This window comes from Pongo abelii, chromosome 10 (genome assembly GCF_028885655.2).
Source record: "Pongo abelii isolate AG06213 chromosome 10, NHGRI_mPonAbe1-v2.0_pri, whole genome shotgun sequence".
In the NCBI taxonomy this organism is placed as follows: domain Eukaryota; kingdom Metazoa; phylum Chordata; class Mammalia; order Primates; family Hominidae; genus Pongo; species Pongo abelii.
The window spans coordinates 88,823,611-88,835,940 of record NC_071995.2 but is presented as its reverse complement, the minus strand read 5'-3'; positions in this window follow the sequence as shown (position 1 = coordinate 88,835,940).

The following is a 12,330-nucleotide window of genomic DNA, read 5'->3' as shown; positions in this document are numbered from 1 at the left end:
AAAAAAAAAAAAAAGAAAGAATAAAGCTCCTTCTATTTGATCAGTGAAACTACTATTTTAAACAAATGAAGTTCCAGTTAACTAAAAGCTCTGAACATTTGAAATTTTAACATTATTTTCCCAAATAAAAAGTAAATTACTTTGTGAGAAATAATGACATAAAAATGATACATTTTTTCTCATTTAATAATCAAAAAGGTGGAGAAATCATTTACAATATTCTTGTTGGCTTGATGTTATCATTATTCATTGGGAACTAGGGAGATAGTAACAATGTTCAAACATAGATTTAAATCTTTTTTTTATGTATTCACTTTTTTTAGTCATATGTTAGAAGCTAATTATGTCCCAGAGACTCTTCAATAGTTTACAATATTCATTCATTGAAACCTTACAACTGCTACATAAGATAGTCAGCATTATTGTTTACATTCAATAGATGAAGAAACTGAGGCACAAAAAATTCAAAGAGCTCATATAGTAAGTAAACACTGAAGCTAAGATTTAAACTAATGATGCTCTTTAGTCTGTACTTTCATTATTGCATTATAGAAAAATATCTGTCTAATAAAAATGTATTCAGTGTCTCCAGATCCCTAATGTTGTTGTAGGTATAGAAAGCTAATAGAAAAGAAAGGACAATTTATTCCCCTCATTGTGCTTACATTTTAGCAGAATTTTGACAGTGAACAGGGAGATGAATAACTGGTATAAAGAAAATACATTGATGATGCAATAGTGAGCAACTATTTTCCCCATCACTTAGGATGGGGAAAATCTTCTTTTTTTTTTTTTTTTTTTTTTTTTTGATGGAGTCTCGCTGTGTCGCCCAGGCTGGAGGGCAGTGGCACGATCTTGGCTCGCTGCAAGCTGGCCTCCCAGGTTCATGGCATTCTCCTCCCTCAGCCTCCCGAGTAGCTGGGACTACAGGTGCCCGCCACCACCCCCGGCTAATTTTTGTGTGTGTGTGTATTTTTTAGTAGAGACGGGGTTTCACCTGTTAGTCAGGATAGTCTCGGTCTCCTGACCTCGTGATCCTCCCCGCCTCGGCCTCCCAAAGTGCTAGGATTACAAGCGTGAGCCACCGCGCCCGGCCAAAAATCATTTTTTACATGTGTTGCTCAAAGGTATGTGAGCTAAACCATGGAGGATAAAAATAAGCCAGCAATATGAAGAGCTAGGGAAAGAGATTTCTACACATATAGATGAGTAAATGCTGGAGTGACAGGGCAGGAGAAAGCCTGCCATTCTCAAGGAGCAAAGAGGAATGAAATGAGGTTGGAGAAGGAGGCTGATGGACAAGTAGATTGAGTCATGTAGGAACTTGAAAGTCACAGTGAGTAAAATGCATATTCAGTGTCAGAGAGGCTAGCATAGAAAGGGTTTTAAGCAAGAGAGAGACAAAGTACAAGTTACATCTTCATAAGAGCATTCTGACTGCTCTATGGAGAATGAATTTTTGTGGGATGAGAGTGAAAGCAAAATGAACATATAGGAGGTAATTTTAGCAGGACGACAAGAAGTGATGGTTTGAACCTGGCAGTTGTATTAGAGAAGGAAAGAAAGAAATAGAATAAAGAAAGTTTCTGGTAATAGCATCCACAGGGCTACTGTTTGATTGAATACACAAAGGCAGAGCAATAAAGAGGAAAATAAACCAAGATTGCTTGCTAGGTGTTTACCTTGAACCTCTGGGAACATGCTGATGCCAGGTATTGAGCTGAGCAATCTTTAAAACTAGATTATAGTAGAAATAAACAGATCTGTTTTGCACAGAAGTTTGAGAGGTTTATTAAATATTCAAGTCAATCTAGGGTTCTAATGAGTTGTCCAGTGAGTAGCAAGGACTAGAGTTATAAATTTCAGTCAATGGACTACATACAGTTTATACAATTTATGACAGGATGAAAATGTCCATCCCAAAGGATATTGATGCACTAATCTCTGGAACCTATGAATGTTATCATATACAGCAAAAATTTAAAAAGGTGTCATTGCATTTTTCTTTTTGAAACAGAGTCTCGCTTTCTTGCCTAGCCTGGACTGCAGTGGCACAATCTTGGCTCACTTCAACCTCTGCCTCCCAGGTTCAAGCTATTCTCTACCCCAGTGTCCCGAGTAGCTGGGACCATAGGCGCGAACACCATGCCTGGCTAATTTTTGTATTTTTAGTAGAGACGGAGTTTTGCCATGTTGGCTGGGTGAGTCTTGAACTTCTGACCTCAACTAATTCACCTCAGCTTTTCAAAGTGGTGGGATTACAGCTGTGAGCCACCACACCCAGCCATCATTGTGCATGTAATTAAAAGATCTTCAGATGGTGAGGTTATTTTGAATTATCCATGTAGGCCCTAATAAAATAACACATATCCTTGTAAAAAGGAGGCAGAGAGAGATTTTACACATACATAGAGGAGAAAACAATATGAGACGAAACAAAGGGTTTTTGGTAAGGCAGGGCTTGAAGGTTGAAGTGATGAAATCACCAGCCAAGGAATGCCTACTGACACTAGAGGCTGGCAGAGACAAGGAACAATCTTCCCCAGAAACTCCACAGGGAGCACAAATCCTGATTTGGGCCCAGTGAAACTGATCTTAGACATCTGGCCCTCAGAACTATGAGAAAATAAATTTATGTTTTAAAGCATTAATTTTGCAATAATTTGTTACAGCAGCCATCAGGAAACTAATACAATAGTATTTTTTTAAATGGACCGGATAACATTATCTAGAAGGAGAATGAGAAGAGAAGCATGTCTGGGATCAATCTCTGGTATACTCTAATAGTTAATGGTCAGATAAGGGAGGAGGAAAGAGGAGAAGAAACCAAAGAGAAGCATTAAATGAGGGTGGGAAAAAAAGATAAATAGTATCAAAGAAAGAACAATTTTTTAAAGGGAGTAGTGAGCAAACATATAGTATCTACTGAGTATCAAATATATAGTATCTGTGGAGGTGTAATATGATAAAGATGAAAAACATATTTATTGAGTTTGATAAAGTGTAAATCTGATGTTTTTTTAGAAGTCTATTTTAGGGTAGCACTGGGAATTAAAGCCAGGTTTGAGAGAGTTAAAATAAACGAGTGGTAAGAAGGCACATTTAGCAAAAAAAGACAACCATTTTAAAGTGAGAAAAATAAGATATGGACTTTGAATAAAGAATTTATGGACCTAGCATACTTCTGCTTATGTCTTGTTAACCAGAATAGTGTCTCTGACCATTCTTGGCAGAAGTTTGTTTTAAAGCAGTGGTTTAAAATAATTAGGTCCAGACAATCCTAGAATGGTATCTGGATAGGAAAAGAGGAAGCCATGGAAATGAACATTGGACTGGATATTCCTACAGATAATGAGTCACCAAGAATAAAAACTGGAATAAGGGTGAAGGGGAAAACCAAAAGCCAGGAACTCACGTCTTGCAATGAAGGAAGGAAGTAAAGGCAATGAGGAAGAGAATAGTATACCACAAGATTACATGCTATGAGCATCAACATAATCTCAAAGACGTTACACAATAGCTTTAAAGGGAATTCAAGCATAAGAGAAATGGTTCCCTCTCCCTCTCCCTCTCCCTCTCCCTCTCCCTCTCCCTCTCCCTCTCCCTCCTTTCTTCGGTCTCCCTCTCCTTCTTTTTTCGGTCTCCCGCTGTTATCGAAGCTGGATTGTACTGCCACGATCTCGGCTGGCTCGCTGCAACCTCCCTGCCTCGGGCTCCTGTGACTCTCCTGCCTCGGCCTGCCGAGTGCCTGGGAGTGCAGGCGCGCGCCGCCACGCCTGAATGGTTTTTGTATTTTTGGTGGAGATGGGGTTTCGCCGTGTTGACCGGGCTGGTCTCCAGCTCCTGGCCTCGAGTGATCTGCCTGCCTCGGCCTCCCGAGGTGCTGGGATTGCAGACGGAGTCTCGCTAACTCAATGCTCAATGGTGCTCAGGCTGGAGTGCAGTGGTGTGATCTCGGCTCGCTGCAACCTCCACCTACCAGCCTCCTGCCTTGGCCTCTTAAAGTGCTAAGATTACAGCCTCTGCCCCGCCGCCACCCCGTCTAGGAAGTGAGGAGCGTCTCTGCCTGGCCGCCCATCGTCTGGGATGTGAGGAGCCCCTCTGCCTGGTCGCCCTATCTGGGAAGTGAGGAGCGCCTCTGCCCAGCCGCCCATCGTCTGGGAGGTGAGGAGCGCCTCTGCCCGGCTGCCACCCCGTCTGGGAGGAAGTGAGGAGCGCCTCTGCCCGGCTGCCCCGTCTGAGAGATGAGGAGCACCTCTGCCCGGCCGCCCCGTCTGGGAGGTGAGGAGCGCCTCTGCCCGGCTGCCCCGTCTGGGAGATGAGGAGCACCTCTGCCCGGCTGCCCCGTCTGGGAGGTGAGGAGCACCTCTGCCTGGCCGCCACCCCGTCTGGGAGGAAGTGAGGAGCGCCTCTGCCCGGTTGCCCCATCTGGGAGGTGAGGAGCGCCTCTGCCTGGCCACCACCCCGTCTGGGAAGTGAGGAGCGCCTCTGCCCGGCCGCCACCCCATATGGGAAGCGAGGAGCGCCTCTGCCTGGCCGCCACCCCGTCTGGGAAGTGAGGAGCGCCTCTGCCCGGCTGCCACCCCATATGGGAAGTGAGGAGCGCCTCTGCCCAGCCGCCCCTTCTGGGAGGTGAGGAGGGCCTCTGCCCAGCCGCCCCGTCTGGGAGGTGAGGAGCGCCTCTGCCTGGCAGCCACCCCGTCTGGGAGGAAGTGAGGAGCACCTCTGCCCAGCTGCCCCATCTGGGAAGTGAGGAGCGCCTCTACCCGGCTGCCACCCCCTATGGGAAGTGAGGAGCGCCTCTGCCCGGCCGCCCACTCTGGGAAGTGAGGAGCGCCTCTGCCTGGCCGCCCACTCTGGGAGGTGAGGAGCGCCTCTGCCTGGCCACTCCGTCTGGGAAGGGAGGAGCGCCTCTGCCCGGCCACCCCGTCTGGGAGGTGAGGAGCGCCTCTGCCCGGCCGCCACCCCGTCTGGGAGGAAGTGAGGAGCACCTCTGCCCGGCCGCCCCATCTGGGAGGTGAAGAGCGCCTCTGCCCAGCCGCCACCCCGTCTGGGAGGAAGTGAGGAGCACCTCTGCCCGGCCGCCCCGTCTGGGAAGTGAGGAGCGCCTCTGCCCGGCCGCCACCCCGTCTGGGAGGAAGTGAGGAGTGCCTCTGCCCGGCTGCCCCATCTGGGAAGTGAGGAGCGCCTCTGCCCGGCTGTCACCCCGTATGGGAAGTGAAGAGCGCCTCTGCCCGGCCGCCCCATCTGGGAGGTGAGGAGTGCCTCTGCCTGGCCGCCCCGTCTGGGAAGTGAGGAGCGCCTCTGCCCGGCCACCCCGTCTGGGAAGTGAGAAGTGCCTCTGCCCGGCTGCCACCCCGTCTGGGAGGAAGTGAGGAGTGCCTCTGCCCGGCTGCCCCATCTGGGAAGTGAGGAGCGCCTCTGCCCAGCTGCCACCCCGTATGGGAAGTGAAGAGCGCCTCTGCCCGGCCGCCCCGTCTGGGAGGTGAGGAGTGCCTCTGCCTGGCCGCCCCGTCTGGGAAGTGAGGAGCGCCTCTGCCCGGCCACCCCGTCTGGGAAGTGAGGAGCGCCTCTGCCCGGCCGCCCCGTCTGGGAGGTGAGAAGTGCCTCTGCCCGGCTGCCACCCCGTCTGGGAGTAAGTGAGGAGCACCTATGCCCGGCTGCCCCATCTGGGAGATGAGGAGCACCTCTGCCTGGCCGCCCCGTCTGGGAGGTGAGGAGTGCCTCTGCCTGGCCGCCACCCCGTCTGGGAGGAAGTGAGGAGCGCCTCTGCCCGGCTGCCCCATCTGGGAAGTGAGGAGCGCCTCTGCCCGGCCGCCACCCCATATGGGAAGTGAGGAGCGCCTCTGCCTGACCACTCCATCTGGGAGGTGAGGAGCGCCTCTGCCCGGCCGTCACCCCGTCTGGGAGGAAGTGAGGAGCACCTCTGCCCGGCTGCCCCGTCTGGGAGATGAGGAGCACCTCTGCCTGGCCGCCCCGTCTGGGAGGTGAGGAGCGCCTCTGCCTGGCCGCCACCCTGTCTGGGAGGAAGTGAGGAGCGCCTCTGCCCAGCTGCCCGGTCTGGGAAGTGAGGAGCGCCTCTGCCCGGCCGCCACCCCATATGGGAAGTGAGGAGCGCCTCTGCCTGGCCACTCCATCTGGGAGGTGAGGAGCGCCTCTGCCCGGCCGCCCCGTCTGGGAGGTGAGGAGTGCCTCTGCCCGGCCGTCACCCCATCTGGGAGGAAGTGAGGAGCACCTCTGCCCGGCTGCCCCGTCTGGGAGATGAGGAGCACCTCTGCCCGGCCGCCCCGTCTGGGAGGTGAGGAGTGCCTCTGCCCGGCCGCCACCCCGTCTGGGAGGAAGTGAGGAGCACCTCTGCCCGGCCGCCGCCTCTGGGAAGTGAGGAGCGCCTCTGCCTGGCCGCCACCCCGTCTGGGAGGAAGTGAGGAGCACCTCTGCCTGGCTACCCCATCTGGGAAGGGAGGAGCACCTCTGCCCAGCCGCCACACCGTCTGGGAAGTGAGGAGCACCTCTGCCTGGCCACCCCATCTAGGAGGTGAGGAGCGCCTCTGCCCGGCCGCCCAGTCTGGGAAGTGAGGAGCGCCTCTGCCCGGCCGCCCAGTCTGGGAAGTGAGGAGCGCCTCTGCCCGGCCGCCCTGTCTGGGAGGTGAGGAGCGCCTCTGCCTGGCCGCTACCCCGGCCGGGAGGACATGAGGAGCGTCTCTGCCAGGCCGCCCCCTCTGGGAAGTGAGGAGCGCCTCTGCCCGGCCGCCCGGTCTGGGAAGTGAGGAGCGCCTCTGCCCGGCCGCCCCCTCTGGGAAGTGAGGAGCGCCTCTGCCTGGGCCGCCCCGTCTGGGAAGTGAGGAGCGCCTCTGCCCAGCCGCCCCGTCTGGGAGGTGAGGAGCGCCTCTGCCCGGCTGCCACCCGGTCTGGGAGGAAGTGAGGAGCGCCTCTGCCTGGGCGGCCCCGTCTGGGAAGTGAGGAGCACCTCTGCCCGGCCGCCCCATCTGGGAGGTGAGGAGCGCCTCTGCCCGGCTGCCCTGTCTGGGAGGTGTACCCAACAGCTCCGAAGAGACAGCGACCATCGGGAGCGGGCCATGAGGACAATGGCGGTTTTGTTGAAAAGAAGAGGGGGGAAGTGTGGGGAAAGGAAGGAGAGATCAGATTGTTGCTGTGTCTGTGTAGAAAGAGGTGGGCATAGGAGACTCCATTTTGTTCTGACTAGGAGAAATTCTTCTGCCTTGGGATGCTGTTGATCTATGGCCTTTCCCCCAGCCCCATGCTCTCTGAAACATATGCTGTGTCAACTCAGGGTTGAATGGATTAAGGGCGGTGCAAGATGTGCTTTGTTAAACAGATGCTTGAAGGCAGCATGCTCTTTAAGAGTCATCACCACTCCCTAATCTCAAGTACCCAGGGGCACAAACACTGCAGAAGGCCGCAGGGTCCTCTGCCTAGAAAAACCAGAGACCTTTGTTCATGTGTTTATCGCCTGACCTTCTCTCCACTATTATCCTATGACCCTCCCATATCCCCCTCTCCGAGAAACACCCAAGAATCATCAATAAATACTTCATAAATTAAAAAAAAAAAAAGAGAAATGGTTAAGCGAGATAACTAAGCTATCTTTCAACCCTGAAATTATATTATTCTATAAACATCAACACTTAAAAGCAATTCCTTAATGCCAAGAAGTAATTTAGCTTCATTTACTTATGACTTAAATATTTTCAGACGTTGAGCTGCTCCACTTAACATTTATTTCTACTTTTCCTTATTGATGTTTGTATTTCCTTTTTCCAAATTTCTCTGATATTAATGAATTTGCTTCTTCTGACTTATCTGATCTTGACTTACCTCTCATTCTTTGAATAGCACTATCCCTTTCTTCCATCCATCTCTCCCTCCCTCCTTTTTCTTTTTTCTCTCTCTCTCTCGTATTTTATTTTCTTTCACAGACACTTCCCCAGAAAAATCTTAAATTGTAAAAGTATTGTAGTCATGGCTTTGGAATCTAATTGCTTGGTTCACCACTTGCTAGTTCAGTGATACTGGGCAATTTACCTTGATTCCCTTTTTTTTTTTTTTTTAGTTAACACCTAATAATTACCCATATTTATGTGATTAAGAATGATATTTTGATACAAATATACAATGTATAATGATCAAATCAAAGTAATTAGTGTGTCTACTACCTCAAACATTTATGATTTCTTTATGTTTTAAACATCAAAATTCCTATCTTCTAGCTTTTTGGAAACACACAAAAAATTATTGTTAACCATATTTACTCTATAGTGTTTATAGAACACTAGAACTTATTCCTTCTATTTAGCTGTAATTTGCATCTATTCACCAATACCTATCGCCCCTGCCTGCTTGCCCTTCTCAGTCTCAGATAACCACAATTCTCTCTACTTCTATGATGTCAATTTTTTCAGCTCCTACATTTCAGTGAAATATGAAGTATTTATCTTTCTGTGTCTGACATTTCATTTTACATAATGTCCTCCAAGCTCATCCATTTTTCCAGGAATGACAGGATTTCATTCTATATTATGGCTAAACATTATTCCATTGTGTATATATACCACATTTTATAAATTCATCTATCGATTGACACTTTGGTTGATTACGTATTTTGGCTATTGTGAATAGTGCTGCTATAAATACAGGAGTGTAGGTAACTCTTTGATACACAGATTTTCTTTTGATTGGATAAATGCCCAATAATGGGATGGCTAGATTGTATGGTGGTTGTGTTTTTTGGATTTTGCAAAACATTTATACTCTTTTCCATAATGGGTGTAGTAATTTACATTCTCTTTTTTTTTTTTTTTTTCTTTTCTTTTATTGTAATTATTATTATTATTATTATTATTATACTTTAGGTTTTATGGTACATGTGCCCAATGTGCAGTAAGTTACATATGTATACATGTGCCATGCTGGTGCACTGCACCCACCAACTCGTCATCTAGCATTAGGTATATCTCCCAATGTTATCCCTCCCCCCTCCCCCCAACCCACAACAGTCCCCGAAGTGTGATGTTCCCCTTCCTGTGTCCATGTGTTCTCATTGTTCAATTCCCACCTATGAGTGAGAATATGCGGTGTGTAATTTACATTCTCATAAGCAATGTATAAGAGTTCCATTTATCTGCATTGCCACCAGTATTTCTTTTTTTTTTTTTTTTTTTTTTTTTTAGTAATAGCCATTTAAACCTGGGTGAGATGAGATCTCATTGTGGTTTTAATTTGCATTTTCCTAATGATTAATGATATTTAGGTTTTTTTCATATATCTTTTGATCATTTGTATGACCTGTTTTCAGAAATGTCTATTCAGATCCTTTGCCCATTTTTAAATTGGATTTTATTTTTTTATTATTTATTATTTATTTATTTATTTATTTATTTTTGCTGTTGAGATGTTTGAGTTCCTTATCTCATTCTGGTTATTAATACCTTGCCAAATAAATAGTTTGCAAACATTTTCTCTCACTCCACAGGGTTTCTCTTCACTCTGTAAATTGTTTCCTTTGCTTTGCAGAAGCTTTGACTTCTTTCATATAATCTTATTTGTCTATTCCTGCTTTTGTTGCTCATGCTTTTGAAGTCTCAACCATGATATATTTGCTTGGACCAATGTCCTGAAGCATTTCCTCTATGTTTCCTTTTAGTAGTTTTATAGGTTCAGGTCTTACATTTAAAATTTAATCCATTTTGAATTAATTATTGTATACAGTGAGTAATATGGGTCTAGTTTTGTTCTTCTATATATGAATATTCTGTTTTCCCAGCACCATTTCTTTAAAAGGGGGTCATTTCCCAACGTGTGTTATTGGAGCCTCTGTCAAAAATAAGTTGGCTGTAAATAAATGCATTTATTTCTGTGTTCTCTATTCTGTTTCCTTGGTCTATGCTTTTGTATTTATACTGACACCATGCTCTTTTGATTTCTATGGCTTTGTAGTATATTTTGAAGTCAGGTAGTGTGATGCCTCAAGTTTTCTTCTTTTTGCTCATTGTTGCTTTGACTATTTCTGGTCTTTTGTGATTTCATATAAATTTTAGGATTGCTTTTCCTATTTCTATAAAAAATGTCATTGATATTTTGATAGGGATTATCTTGAATCTGCAGATTGCTTTAGATAATATAGTCATCTTAACAATATTAATTCTTCCAATCCATGGGTATGAGATATCTTTTTATTTTTGTGGCCTCCTTAATTTTTTTCATTGGTGTTTTGTAGTTTTTATTGTACAGGTCTTTTACTTCCTTGGTTGTATTTATTCCTAGGTATAATTCTGGTGGCTATTGAAAATGGAATTAATTTGTTGATTTCTTTTACAGCTAGGTTGTTATTTCTATTTGGAAGTGCTGGTTTTTATACTGAATTTGTATCCTGCAACTTTATTACATTTGTTTATCAGTTCTAAGCCTTTTTCCTTAGAGTCTTTAGGTTTTTCTATATATAAGATCATGTATTTGCCAAGAGGGGTAATTTGAAGGTTTCATTTCCTCATTAAGTATGGATGTTAGCTATGTGTTTTTCATATGTGGCTTTTATTGTGTTTAGGTATGTTCCCTGTACACCTAACTTGTTGAGAGTTTTCATCATAAAGGGCTGTTGTATTTTATCAAATGATTGTTGTATAACCATTGATATGGTTATATGGTTTTTGCCCATCATTCTGTTTTTCAGTTATTGATTAGTATGTATTGAACCATCCTTGCATCATTTGGATAAATCTCACTTGGTCATGATGTATAATCTTTTTGATGTGATGTTGAATTTGGTTTGCTAGTATTTTGTTGAGAATTTTTTATCTATGTTCATTAAAGATGTTTGCCTGAAATTTCTGTTTTTTGTGTGCATGTGTGTGTCCTTTTCTGATTTTGGATCAGGGTAATGTTGGACTAGTAGAATGACTTAAGAAGAATTATATTTTATTTAATATTTGGAAGAGTTTGAATTCTTACTAGTTCTTATTTAAGAGATTGGTAGAATTCAGCAGTTTGTTGGAAGGTTTTTATTACTTATTCAATCTTGTTACTCCTTATTATTCTCTTCTAGTTTTCAATTTCTTGTTCAATTGTAGCAGGTTATTTGTGTCCAGGAATTTGTTCATTTCTTATAGGTTTTCAAATTAGTTGGTGTATTGCTGTTCATAATAGTCACTAACTGTATTAGTCCATTCCTGTACTGTTAAAAACATACCTGAGACTGGGTAATTTTTAAAGAAAAAATGTTTAATTGACTCACAGTTCCACAGGTTGCACAGGTAACATGGCTAGGGAGGCCTCAAGAAACTTTCAATCACGACAGAAGATGAAGGGGAAGCAGGCATGTATCACATGGCCAAGGAGGGAGGAAGACAGAAAGGAGGGAGATGCTACATGTTTTTAAACAACCAGATCTCCTGATAACTCACCCACAATTATGAGAACAGCAAGGGGGAAATCTGCCCCCATGATTCAATCAGCTCTTACCAGGCCTCACATCCAAAACCGGGAACTATAATTCAACACAAGATTTGGATGTGGACACAAATCCAAACCATATTACTAATGATCCTTTGTATTTCTGTGGTATCAATTGTTATGTCACATTTTGTTTCTGATTTTATTTATTTGGGTCTTCCTTCTTTATTTCTTAGTTTAGCTAATGGTTTGTCAATTTTTACTTTTTCAAAAAAATAACATTTTTGTTGATTTTCTTTGTCTCTATTTTAGTTCTGTTCTGATTTTTATTATTTCTTTTCTTCTACTAATTTTTAGTTTGGTTTTTTTTACTTTCCTAGTTGTTAAGGTTCATCACTGAGTTGCTGATTTGAAATCTTTCTACATTTTGTTGTAGGTACTTATTGCTATAAACTTACCCTTTAGCACTGCTTTGCTGTATCCCATATATTTGGTATGTTGGGTTTCTATTTTAATTTGCTTTAAAAAACTGATCCGCTTCTTAATTTTTAAAATTAACTCAGTGGTTGTTCAAAAGCATGTTGTTTAATTTCCATGTATTTGTACAGTTTCCAAAGTTACTCTTGTTATTGATTTACAGTTTTATTTCATTGTACTATGAGAAAGTACTTGATGTGCTTTTGATTTTTAAAAAAATTATTAAGGCTTGTTCTGTGGCATACATATGGTCTATCCTGGAGAATGTTCCATGTGCTGATGAAAAGAATGTGTATTCCATAGCTGTTAGATGAAATGCTCTTTAAATGTCCTTCAAGTTCTTTTGGTCTATAGTGCAGTTTAAGTCCCATGTTTTTGGTTTATCTTTTGCATATATAATTTTTTCAGTCCTAAAAGTAAGATGTTGAAATCACCAACTATTATTGT